General features: G+C 40.8%; 1 non-coding gene and 1 pseudogene across 1 annotated transcript; one reads left to right on the forward strand and one right to left on the reverse strand.

Moving 5' to 3' along the window:
• Positions 1 to 13,124, forward strand: part of LOC136554935 (uncharacterized) — a 63,107-nt pseudogene that overhangs the window by 1,557 nt on the left and 48,426 nt on the right.
• Positions 1,238 to 1,310, reverse strand: TRNAA-AGC (transfer RNA alanine (anticodon AGC)). Its single transcript has one exon. It is a non-coding gene; the product is annotated as a tRNA-Ala (tRNA).

Here is a 13,124-nt window from a genome sequence, read left to right on the forward strand (position 1 = left end):
ATGTAATAGTTTGAACCTTAATCTTGGACATAATGCCCTGAACTTTGGAGAAATCTGCAGCTGGGTCTTTGTCATAGTTTTTAGAAAGCTGTTGTGGCCTAGAGCAAGGTTCTTGCAGTAATGCTGAGAGGCTTAATGTTCAGCAAGCAAGGGGTCATGGCTGGAGAGGGCATAATGCCATTCAAAAATATTGAAAAAATATAGAAAGAACTAGTTGTGTGCACAACCTCCTGCCTTTGCCCTACCCCTGTGTATTCACCTCCAGCCCTCCCCAAGAATTGTCTAAATCAATTCTTAATATGCAGTGTTTGCTGAAACATGGTGTACTTGGCTGAATAGATACAGACAGTTAAGTCTATCAGTCAGCACTCGTGTTTTTGACCTGATAACCTAATTTTTATAACCAGTCTAGAACTACACGGAGTTTTAAAAACCATTCCAGAACTTTATCCATCAATAAAATAGATCAGTTGTATGATTAAATGGAAAAAAGTTGTGTAATGGTGCAAGATGATGCTCCTCGAATCACAGAATCATAGAATATCCTGAGTTGGAAGGGACCCACTAAGATTATCAAAGTCCACCTCCTGGCCCTGGATAGGACACTCCAAGAATCATATCATGTGCCTGAGAACATTTTCCAAATGCTTCTTGGACTCTGTCAGGTTTGGTGCTCTGACCACTTCCCTGGGGAGCCTGCTCCAGTGCCTAACCACCCACTGGATGAAAAACAATTTCCTAATATCCAACCTAAACCCCCCCTGACAGCTTCAAGCCATTCTCTTGAGTCCTGTCACTGGTCACATAGAGAGGAGACATCAGTGTCCATCCCTCCTCTTCCCCTCACAAGGAAGTTGCACACTGCGATGAGGTCTCCTCTCAGTCTCCTCTTCTCAAGTCTGAGCAGACCAAGTGAGCTCAGCCACTCCTCATCAGGCTTCCTCTTCAGACCCTTCACCACCCTTGTGACCTCCTTTGGATGCTCTGTAAGCGCTCAATGCCTTTTTTTTATATTGTGATGCCCAAAACTTCTCACAGCACTCGAGGTGAGGCCACAGAGCAGAGCAGGACAATCCCTTCCTTGCCTGGCTGGCCATGCTGTGCCTGATGGCCCCTAGGACAGGGTTGGCCCTCCTGGCTGTCAGGGCACTGCTGGCTCATGTTCAGTGTGCCATCAAGCGCTGGGGCCCTTCCTGCAGTGCTGCTCTCCAGCCCCTTGCTCAGCAAAATGGGATGCTGGAGAATGCGGGCATCGATCCCGCTGCCTCTCGCATGCTAAGCGAGCACTCTACCATTTGAGCTAATTCCCCCTGTGCACAGGCAGAAAAGAAATAACTATATAATATATACAATAAAAATTACTATTGTATGAATAATAGTAATTCATGATTTCTGGGAAGTGAATGTACAAATCCTGTTCATTGTCTGACACTTGAGTCTGTATATCTAATTCCTTGCATTTGGGATGGAATGCTGTGTATCACATCAGCAATTACCTGCACAATTGTGCTACATTTTGGCTTAGGTCTTCAGTGTAGGTTGGTTTGAGGACTCCTGGGTTCTCTTCATAACTTCATTCTTAGTTTTGGCCAAGTCATTTATACCTTTTACTCCTTTTTGCCCATTTATTATATGACTGTAATATTTTACTTGCCAGGTTTATGGAACAAATGCAGCCTTAATTTTGAGAAATTACATAAAACTAGAGTTCTAGAAGTGTGGCCTTTTAATCTGAAATATCTCAGTATGTCCTTCTGTGACCTATACTTTTGACTTTTGCTATAAGGTTAATTTTATTGTGCTTGGAGAGCCATGAGGACAGTCATGCTGTTAGTCCTATTTTTTCAGAGTGTGGTAAATCTGGCAGCTTCATGCTTGAGATTGGCATAAAGTAAATGGTCATACTAAGGAAGGTTGCAAGAGCTTTTTGTGGGAAAGTAGTTGCTACAGAACCTGAAAAAATTAATCTGGAATGAAAAGAATATTAAAGCATTTCCAGAAAACAACACCACTGGCAAAAGGATTGCTTTTTTTCTTCTTGTATACAGGTGCAGAGGAGCTTCGTATGGCAGGACAATGGCTCAATCCTTGTTTCCTTAACTGCTGTTCAAACTAGTGAATGTGGAATATGGATTGATATAGGTCTCTGCTGCCATTGGAGCTGCCTCATTTTTCAGAGATGTTTTAAGACTGATCATCCCCCTCACTGTGATAATGGTAAGTATGTAGAGTTTTCAAGTATTTTTGTGGCCAAGGTTGAGTTCAGCTTTTGCTGCTGCAGCTAAAAAAAGCATTGGTACCTTGTGCACATTGAACCAGAGATAAATAAGTTATTGGCCTGTCTGTTTCTGGTTTGCCCAAAGAGGGTTTTTTGTTTTGTTTTATCTGGGAACTTTTAAATGTGGATTGTAAGTTTGGAAGTAACACTTTGATTGAGAAATCTGAACATCTCTTGTCATCTTATTGTGAAACTCCCATACCTTCTTGGTGGTTTCTCATGGGCATCTCCTCACAACACTGACTCCTTCTTCACAGTACAGCCAACAAACTCCAACTCTTTTCACAGCACAGCCAACAAATTCCACTTCTCTCCTCACCCAGCTAACCCACTCTTTTGTAGCACTCGTCTTCTTATTGGACACAACTGTGGCCTGTTAAGGGCAGGCCTGTTCCTAAACTTTGGTGATTAGTACAGCTGCAACTCCTCAGGTGTGAGACTACCTTCTGCACTATCTTTATTTTCTTACATTCTATCCCTCCACAGTCTCTTTTCCTATTTTTAATTTTTTTTGAGGTTAGAAAAATGATAATGCCATCAGTGGTTTACAAAGAAGAAAAGGGGTTTCTGCTGGGTTACAAAACAGTTGTAGGTCACACTGCTTGCTTTGTAAATTCACTTCTGGGGGGGATCAGGCCCTTGTACAATTCACCTTTTAATGCTGGGGTTGAGTATGGCCTCGTGGATGGAGTAAGGATTTACAGTATAGGCAAGTGATCTAATGGGAAACCTCACAGGTCTCTCTGGTCAAGTTATGCCTCATAGATTTCAAAATTTTGGGATTCATTTGGAACACATTTCACATATCTGTTTCCCCCTCCTTTCGTAACAGAACATCTTGAGTCCCCACTACAATACTTTCCAGACCAACTTCTGAAAGCTGAAGTATTTGCAAATAATTTTCTTTCACTTAGAGAGGGTGTTTTTGCTCTCCCTGATTGCAACACCTGGGGACAGTGAGTTGTAAGGTGCAGCTGAAATTCAGCTTAATCAACAGAGAAGTGAAACTGAGGTCACAAGGGGGAACTTTTCACCCTTCCAGGTCAGGACATTCAAGGCCTGTGAGTGTTAGTGTGTGTGGAAATTTCACCCATGACTAAACCCAGACTTGGCTGCCCAGCTGGTTTTGCCCATAAGTATCTCATTGAAATCTTTGCAGATGTCAGAATTCACACAGAGTGATTAAGCCTGGATTTTCCCTCCTAGTGTGCTGTTGCACAGTATTGGATAAAATGGCTGTTCTTTGGCACTCACACCAAGGATCCATGTTAGTGTTAGGTTGTGTAAATTCTGTAGGAAGCATTTATTTTTCTTATATTCTAGCTTGAAAGTTGGTGTGTGTGCAAGAAACCCTCTCTATTGTGAAATAATAATTAGATTGATTATGGAAAAAGTCCTCCTTCAGTGTTCTCTTGGTGCTTTAGCACTTACTTATCCATTAAGTAATTAAGTAAAAATGACCTCTACTATTTCTGCTTCTGTTATTGCTGTTATGCATATCTTGGAAGTTACTGGGTGAATTGCTGGCCAACTAAGTCTGTAAGACTTGAAGAGGGGAAAGTTGATGCCTGCACGCTAGATGCAAGTTTTCTGAGAGCCCAAATTATGACTAAATGTAATGTCTTTTCCAAAGTAGGCCTGGATTTTCTTGTAATGCCTCAGTACAATTTAAGTATCATTTGTAAACCATTAATCTACAGCCTTTCTGCAGGTATAATTCTTTAGGGGCAAAAGCAGTTGATTGACATTTTACATTTTCCTCAGGGGATGAGGCTGTGCTCTATCACAGAGAAATGAGAGGTGATTATATGCCAGAACACTTGCTGCTCTTAGATGCCAGGAACTGCTGTCCATTCAGCTCTGGTACAGAGGAAATTCCTACATTTTCTTTCCATCAGTTTCTCCCTACCTTCCCCACTACCTGACCTTGTTCTCTGTTCTCTAAGTGCCTCTGCACATGCACATACAGTGTATGTAAAGCAGTATCTGGAAACTCTTAAGAACTGTAGGGAACCGAGTTGAAAAGACCCTGGAAAAATGAGGAGGATTTCATTGCAGTGCGTTCTGAATTCCCCTAGGTGTCATGTTCTAACCCTTCTGAGCCTCTCTCTGCACAGGCAGATTCTGTTTCAATTTATGTTCATCCAAGATAAATAGCTGCATTGCTTGAGGAAATATTAATTTTTGAGGAGAAAAAAGGTCTTGGACATGACAATGCAAACACATAATTAAAAGGTTGTGCCCTCAAACCATAAAATGCACATATTTTTCCTATATTGTCTGATGGGTTCAAAAAGAATTGGAAATGTTTGTTTTGGCTTTTCACAGCCTTCCATTTGGAAACAGTTATGAATGTGGAACTTGTAGTGAACAGGTTTGTAAGATGCCTTTTTCCTTTTTTTCCCTCATGGCAGACCCCACAGGCATCTGCCCACCTCTTCTTTCTTGGCTGCCTGTTTCTACCCCCCATGCTGACACTTGACCCTCATCCTCAGCTTTTTGTGGTAAAGGGTAGATGTGGTGACATTTTTTTTGGCAAGTACAAGGAACAGCCTTATGACTTGTCTTCCCACAGCCTTCTGTTTCCCATGTCTTTTTAAGTGTCATGTGTCCTGGGCTTGCAGGCCTCAGGGTGCTCTAGACGTGGAAGAGGAATAGCATCTTTCTACAGTGTGTTTGCTCTCTGGCTAATCCTGTGTTTTTACCATTCCTTTTATTTTTCCTTCTCAATAAAAATGTCTCACAAGTGTTAAAGAGGAAAGGTGGCTCTGGGCTAGCCTAGTGTCTGTGTTCAGTGCTGTTGATGTGCCTATGTGCAAGCTGAGAGAAGTTTCATTTGCACCAATTTGGATCCTTTGTCCTATAAGCTGTTTTTCCTTCTATTACACATGATAGAAGGCAACCCTGACTCTCTCCCCTTTCTTGCCTGTTCTGTTCAAACAGAATTAAAGCAGCATATCACTTTATTGGCCAAATTTATTTCTCCAATAAATCTCTTCTGATGGATATGGGAAATGCAATTAATTCTGAAAAGGTTAAGGCTCTAAACCCTTCTCTGAGTGTGAAACACTGGAATGTCAGGCTTTTGACAGATGCAGACTAAAGGAGAAAAGAGACTATTTCTTAGGATTTGGAAGTGGAAGTGCAATGTTGTTATATAAATCAAAGGGAAATCTTCTCAGGGGACTAACTCTCCCAAGAGAGGCTCTGTCCCAGAGTCTCCTCCGGGAATGGTGGGTGTGGCTGCTGTGAATGAATGGGATGTGCCAAACGGGCATGATGTTGGTACTGAAATATGAAATATACTGACCATCTGATGGGGCTCCAGATCATTATGACAAGTTGCTTGTTAATGTCTGTCTGAGTCTGCAATATGGCAGAAATAAAAAGCTTTATGTTAAATAATCTGGTTCTTAAGACAGCAATGAAGGCTCAGAAATGAGGTTTCTTCATGCTTTCTGTTGTTTGACACCTACATTAAAACATGCTGTATATAATAAACTACATTGCTGTAAGTGACCACTGTCCTAGAGTTAGGAAATTTGATGTGTCTTTGTTATGCACTTTCCATTGGTAATGAAAATGAACTTTTCTTTTTCATAATTTGAATACCTCACTTGTAATGTGTACTTCTGACATGTTCCACAGTATTGCCTCAGGTCATCTGGACTAAGTGTCATGAAATAGCTCTGACAGCATGTAGTAACAACTAAATCCTCACCTCTCCCCTCTCTGTGTATTCCTTCAGTACTTCTAATTTAGGCAAAATGTACTTACCTGAAATTATAAGCAGGATGGATTGTTGGAAATTCTGGGGTTGCCTTTCTCAGTTCCTCTGAGAGAGACTCTCAAGAAGCTTTTGTCCTCCTTTCACAATAAATTTAAGTGGGACATTGTTTTATGGGTGTGACATGAGGATACAGCACAGACAGCCACCCAATCCAGGTAACTAGAGAGAAGTTATAACAAAATCAGAATGGTGATATAAGATGTTAAAAAAACAAGCTCAAAACTTCTAAAATGCATATTAAATCTGCCTGGTACCAGTGCAGGTTTTTAATCAGACAGCTGCTCGGTGGTTGTAAGATGCAGGATGCTTAATTTGAAATCCTTTGCAGTGATGATGATGCAAGCAGAAGGGATGTTTTTGAAAATGCTAGCACAAATATAAATTCTGAGTCTTTCCTTCTTGAGATGAGTAAGGTAATAGTGTATAGCTGATGTTTGAAGGCCAAACAGGGAAAATAATCTCTGGCTGCTAAACAGACCATCAGGAGGCCAAGAATCCTCATTGACTTAAATCAAGTTTCTCTTGAGGGAGTCCAGATCTAATGGATGAGAGCTCTATTCTACAGACAAAGATGGATAAACTGTATATTTACCGGGCAAGAAAATAGTGATATGTATCAGGCTTGGATTAAATGTGAATATTAATTGGGTGTAAATTCTCTGGTTTCTTCTTGACAAATGGGATGCTAGAAAAAGTCTGTATAGCTGTGCCTTTGAGCCTCATTGTGGGTCCCTTCCAACTCAGGATATTCTGTGATTCCTCATTACAGTGACACAGCAGTGCCTGTTAGCCTTGAGCAGCCCCTGCCTCCATTTGGGTGAGGGCTGTTTCTGCCACCTTGACCTCCGGTTTTTCCCTCTTCCCGTCTGCTCCTTAAGCTGGAAAGGGTGAAAGCAGCTCACAGTGGGAAATGGTTTGTCCCTCCCTGGTTTATAAGTGCCTGCTGGTACTTGGTGTGCTGTGGAGGCCTCGAGGAGAGCCTGCAAAGGGAGCTGGGGGTTACTCCAGGAGGTGCTCTGGCAGAGCTGGCCAGGCTTGGAGGTGCAAAAGGTTTTCAGTGCAAACTATGTCTTATGTGAGACTTGCTCGTGCACTTGCTGCCTTAGAACTTGCTATGGTAAGAGAAAGGCCAAGGTCAGGTTGGATGGGGGTTTGAGTAACCTGGTCTAGTTGAAGGTGTCCCTGCCCATGGCAAGGGATTTGGAACTGGATGATCTTTAAGATCCCTCCCAACCCAAATCATTCTATGATTCCATGAAGGAAACAATAAAAATACTCTTCAAGCAGCTGACTTTAGAGTCAACTAGAGTGCAGGTGCCTTTCTGTGAGATTCAGAAAATGGAGACCAGTCAATCTTGATCCAGGACAGGTTTCCAGGGCAGGTCTTACGGCATGAGGAATTACAGGAAGCAGGATATTTTGCAAGATGTCATATTAAATTTTGTTTTAATCAGTCCTTTTGGTACTAAAAGGAACAAGTCTTGTTTTCAGCACACAAAACATGGTGTTACATCTGGCTAGTTGAAGAGGAGGGACTTCCCTTCCAAACTCATAGTGCCATCCAAAGTGCAATCCTTTCCTTGATAATGGTTATAGTTTGCTGAAGTGTGAAAAGAAAAATTCTCTGAGAGCTGAATATGCTTTTGGCATACCAGGAAGCAGCAGAACAGGCTGATTTGAACTAAGATTAATGTGATCTTATGGTCAAATATAGTAAAATAACTCTGTGGTTGGAGTGATGGTAAACACTGAAGTCTGCAAGAGCTTGTTTTTTCCCCACCACCTGGTTTAGAATGATTTCAAAAAGTTTGCTTCTCCTCTCTTTTTGACCTGAAATGAGAACTTCAGATTTTTTTTTACAAAAACCTTGGAAGTTTCATCAGAAAGCTGAACATCTGAAAAACTCAAACTAAAAGAAAAATTAAAAAATTTACTTGTCTTGCTATAAACTTTGTTGTTCCACATTAACATTTTTCTTTAAGGAATGTAATATTTGCCTTGAAACACCAAAGAAACTTTCTTGGTCTATTCAAGAAGGAGGGCCAATAGATGGTGCATCGTGGGAGATGTAGTTTAATCTGAAAGGCCAAGCCAAATCCAATTTTAAAACACTCAAGAGATGACAATATAGCATTCCAAATGAAAGCTTCTTGGGTTCTAACCTGAAAAATAGGGATGATAAACAATTTGTCAGGTCACTGGAACACTTGATAAAAGATGTATGTTCGTAGGGAAAATGAAATGAACTCTTTTTTTTCTTTCTGGATGGTAGCCTTGTGAACCCAGCCCAAGAAGGTCAGAACAAGTCCCCTCTGAATCCTTCATTCATCATCTGTATGGAAGAACTGCACCACTGGGACAGTTGGTTAGCCTGCAGGTAATTCCCAGACTAGAAGAGAGTCCGGCTTTATCTCTAATATAGCTGTGTCAGCTTTGGTACCAGGTTTTATCAGTAAAATAAACAGACATGACTGAATTGTACATGGACTCAATTGGCACTGAAAGTTCTATTGTGCATCTGAAATATTGAAATTGAGATTGCATCTCTCTTTTAAGTACACACATTGGAAATGAAGTTGTAATTTGAGAAGATAACATTTTTATATAGTCATTTTTCTGGCTCTAGCTATCAGTAGCTTTAAAAGTATTTTATAAATAAAGGGTTGAAGTGTATTATAACATGCAATGATACATTTGGGACATGTAACACAAACCTTAATGAAAGTTCACAAGAATTTAACATGCAGAAGTTATTTTTAATTCACAGTATCTTATCTGTTTTCACTTCTTTTGAATTACAAAATGCAATTGGGATGTCTTAAGTACTAATTCTTTGCCAAATTTAATTTGTTTCCATATTAAAGGTATTTCCCAGTTACACTGACATGAAAAGCATCTGAAACCATTAAATTTTGCTATATTTTTAACTTTAAAACCTTCATAATGCTGCCAAGAGTGTTTTTAAGAAATTTTGAGAAAATTATTTTTCTCTGGGACAAAAGCTACCATAATAAACCTTTTTTTTTTTTTTTTTTTTTTTTTTTTTTTTTTTTTCCTGGCCTGAGGGGTTCATAATAATTTTGAATGAAACTCCCCATGCAAGTGGGTGCTCTGATGAATGGGGGCTTGGGGCCAGAGATCCCCATTTGATTACTGGGCCCTGCTGAAACAGGAGCAGGTGGTTACAGAACACAGCAGCAGCTGGGCTGGACATGGTGTGTTGGTGGGATGGAGGCTCCTACTGTTGGTCCTGAGAGAGGTAAATCCCTAAGGAAGGACCCTGGTCCTCACTTGGGCAGAACAGCATGTTTTGCTGCTACAGTTTCTACATGTCCTCTGTGTTTTTGGAAGAGGAATAAGGCTGGGTTCAGGACACACATGGTGGTGGCAGTGAACGTGGGTGAAAGATGTACTGCTACCAGGAGCAAGAGTGAATGGAGATGGGGCATCAAGGGGAAGCTGTGAAGGTATGTGGAAAAGTAGAAGCATTGAGGAAAAGAGGAGCATAAATGGTATCCAGTGGAACCTGTCCTGTTTTAAAGATGTCCTAATGACAGCTCTTCTCTCATTGTGAAATACCAAAGAGTGATGATGGAAAAACTCTTGAGTGTCTGATGGATGTGGCAGAGCAAAGCTTGCAGAGCCAAGCCTGAGCTCTTTTCTTATGTCTCTAAAACAAAACCCCACTAACACCCAAACTGGCAGTGACCAACCAGGTTGTTATCCACTGGTGAGTTGGTGATTTCTGCAGTCCCTGGGGCAACGTGTGCCCAGCAGTGCCTGATTTGAGAAAGGACAAAGTTGCACAGACTGTGGAGATAATTTGAGTTGTGTTGTCTGGTGCTTCAAATCATGTAGCAAATGGTTGACATCAGGTCACTCTAGTTATACTGCTCCCATTTCACCCTGTTCCTCGGTCTGACCCTTGTTTAAAGAAAAGATAATTTATTTGGAAGGCTTGAGTCATATTTTTCCCTTTCTCCCACTTGTTTAGCAGAGTGTATGCAATACTCAGGAGGCAAGAGACGAAGACAAGGGAGAACTGGCTGTAACAAATGACTGCATCCTCACAGCACACTTTGGCAGCACAGACCTTGGGAGATTTCTGATTGTGCCTTCCTGTGACTTGCTCAAGATGGAAGGGCGTGAAAGGGACATTATGTTCCTGGAGCAGACATGGAGAGAAAATGATAGGGAGCACATTCTCTGTCAGGGGAGGCATTGCTGTGTGAGAATGCAATAGAGGCTCATGACAGGTCATGTTGTGCTACATAGGGGCAGATGAGAGAGGATTTTGACCCTTGTTTTAGAATGAGTACACGTGTGTATGCTCTGGATCAGGGGGCATTTTTTTGCAGTGCTGGCTAAGAGGGCATGTGCTACAGAGTCCTCACCGAAAGGGCAGGAAGGCATATGTGCCCACCCAATAGGCAAGTTCAAATTGTCTCCTCCTTAGTTGCTTAAAAATAGTTCAAAAATAGATGCCTTAAATGCTGTTACTCCAGCAGGATTACTCAATAGTGAATTTAGCTTTGGATTCTCTCCATGGCCACAGTCTTAATTTTAACTCCTCATGAAAGAATGCCACAAGGCTGCTTTTCCATCTGATTTTGGTGGGGAAAGGAAAATCTTTTGCAGAAGCTGGGACAAATGAGTAGTATTCAAGATTTTTCACATCGTGTTTCCTTGAAGAAGGCAGAGGAAGTGCATAATTATTTGGAAAATAATTTGGCAGGTTCTTCCCAGTGCTAGGCTGTTTAATGCATCACCCCGTCACACTTAAACAGTTTAGGGATCACTTACCATTTTTTGATTACACCTGAGATTGTTCACAGAAGTTGTTTTGACAAGGCCTAGCTTTCTGTTACTGAGCTGCCTGATATTTTTTCTAATGAAGAGATTAAACCCTAGTAAAACAATTTTTCAAAATCTTCAAGCCTGCAGATATTCCTAACAGGGTAAGCATTTGCTCTCCTTCCACTGCCTGTTGTGAGGAGCCCAGTGTGTTCAAATGGTATGTTTTGCACTTTTTCAGATTGCAGCCTTTTTACAAAGAAGAGATGCAGAATAGTGTGGTACAGACTCTAGCCTTGTTCAAAATAATCCCAAAATAATTGGTGTAACCATGTGTAATCAGCAAACACCTAGTATTCAATACACTAGGTCCTACTATTTTCTGTTGAATTTACTCCAACTAGGGGAAGAGCACTGTGTGTTTTTTGGCAGTAGCTTTTCTGGAAAATGAAATAAGTGAAACTATTCTCACAGAGAAGGGGATGGGGAATGGTTTCAGGACCCCAGATTTTGTAATGCAGTTCTTTAAGAAACTGGCAGTGAATGAATATCTAGGCTCGTTTTAGACAACAGCAGGATTTTGTAAGTTTTCTATTATTTAAGGTCTAATCTCCCACTGAAGTTAAAGTTGAAATGAGTTTCTCAGCCTGGGGTGTACAGAGTTTATCAAAAAAGCCTTGGTAAAAACCTTGTGTAGTCTGCAATTGTCTGTAGTCAAGTGTCTCTTTCTTCTCCAGCCTTTTCTAGACCTCAGGAGCTGGGGACATTAAGAATTCTGGCATTCTGAAGATGTTTGTTTTAGCTTCACTTAAATTCAACAGAGATTCACTGCAGTTGTCTACTTTATTTAAAAAAATGCTCATGAGTCATAATTAAAAGCATTCTGCAATACTGTGAGTTTAAAAAGTACCAGGTTGCTTAGCTAGGTTATTATACAGTACACAGCTTGTTTTGAAAATATTTTATATGTGAGCCTGCTGAATGTTTGGGCATATCCAGCAACACACATACACAATGCTGCTCTTTTTATTAATAGAAAGTTCACTTGACACAACACCCACCAGCGTTACCTTTCTGACACAGATTTAGGCGGCTTTGAAACTTCCTTTTAGGGTTTCATGTCTGCTGTGTACATAGGGTGAAGAGCCAGCTTACAGAAAAAAGCACTGATAGATGTCTTTCCAGGGGATCTTGGCAAGAGTCACTGCTATCACCAATACTGTTTCTAGTATCACTTGCATCCATTGCCACAACCTGTCAAAACAGGTGTATTTATAGGCCTTGAGGGACTGAAAAAAGAAATCAAACATTTGCATAGCATTTTCCATCAAGTACCCAAGGACTGAGACTCAAAGGATTTTGATATGTTTCCAGGGATTACTTAGCTGTGCTGATTATTTCTATCTTCTCTTTTGCAGTCAATGTCTCACTTCCAGGTCTGAGGAAAAAAGTATTCTCTCTTCTACCAACAAAATCATCAACAAAATGCTGGTTGGCTTCAGAAAAACTCACAAAAATATTTAAATTCACATCAGAGAAAACTGGCATGAGAGCTTACTTAACACTACAAATTAAGTTAAATTAAGATGTAGTGCACCAGTGTGATTAATTAGAACTACTTTGCTTAAAAAGTATGTGCCTTGCACTGAGATATTTTTTCGTGCTCTGTCTTGGCAGCAGTTAAACTCTAGGGTACGAGAGGCTGCCTACTCCTTGTAATGGCTTGGAATAGTTAATGGTGTTGAGTTCTGGAAGAGGAAGAATCCCACTAATTGTGCAATCCTCCTGGCACTGGGGTTTGGCAGGACGTCCTCGCAGTGAACCTACGCTGGGTGTGCCGCCCTTTGTAGAGTGTGATGCACAGCTTGGTGTGCCTCAGGCTGCAAGAAATAATCATTTTCAGCAGGGTGAGGGAACTTGAGTGCATAACTTTTCAGGGCTAGCATGACAATCATGACTTTTCAGGAGATTTATGTTTACTGTAATGCAGCATCCCACTTTTCCAAAAATTTTTAGCGGTGATGGTGGTGAGTGATAAGGAGACAGTAAAGCAAATTGAGTTAATGAATGTAGTCCTAAGACTATAAAGGATTTCTTTAAAGGTGAAGTGCACAGGAAAGGAATATTTTTCACTTTGTTTTAAAGAGAGAGAGTTAATTCAAGTTCAGGAAGGGAGTATTCAGTTGTATCGATATGTGAAGAAGGTGCCTCTTTTGGCATAATCCCAGATGGAAATAGTGGATCATGATAACAGCATTTTAA

This window comes from Molothrus aeneus, chromosome 1 (assembly GCF_037042795.1).
Source record: "Molothrus aeneus isolate 106 chromosome 1, BPBGC_Maene_1.0, whole genome shotgun sequence".
NCBI classification, from domain to species: domain Eukaryota; kingdom Metazoa; phylum Chordata; class Aves; order Passeriformes; family Icteridae; genus Molothrus; species Molothrus aeneus.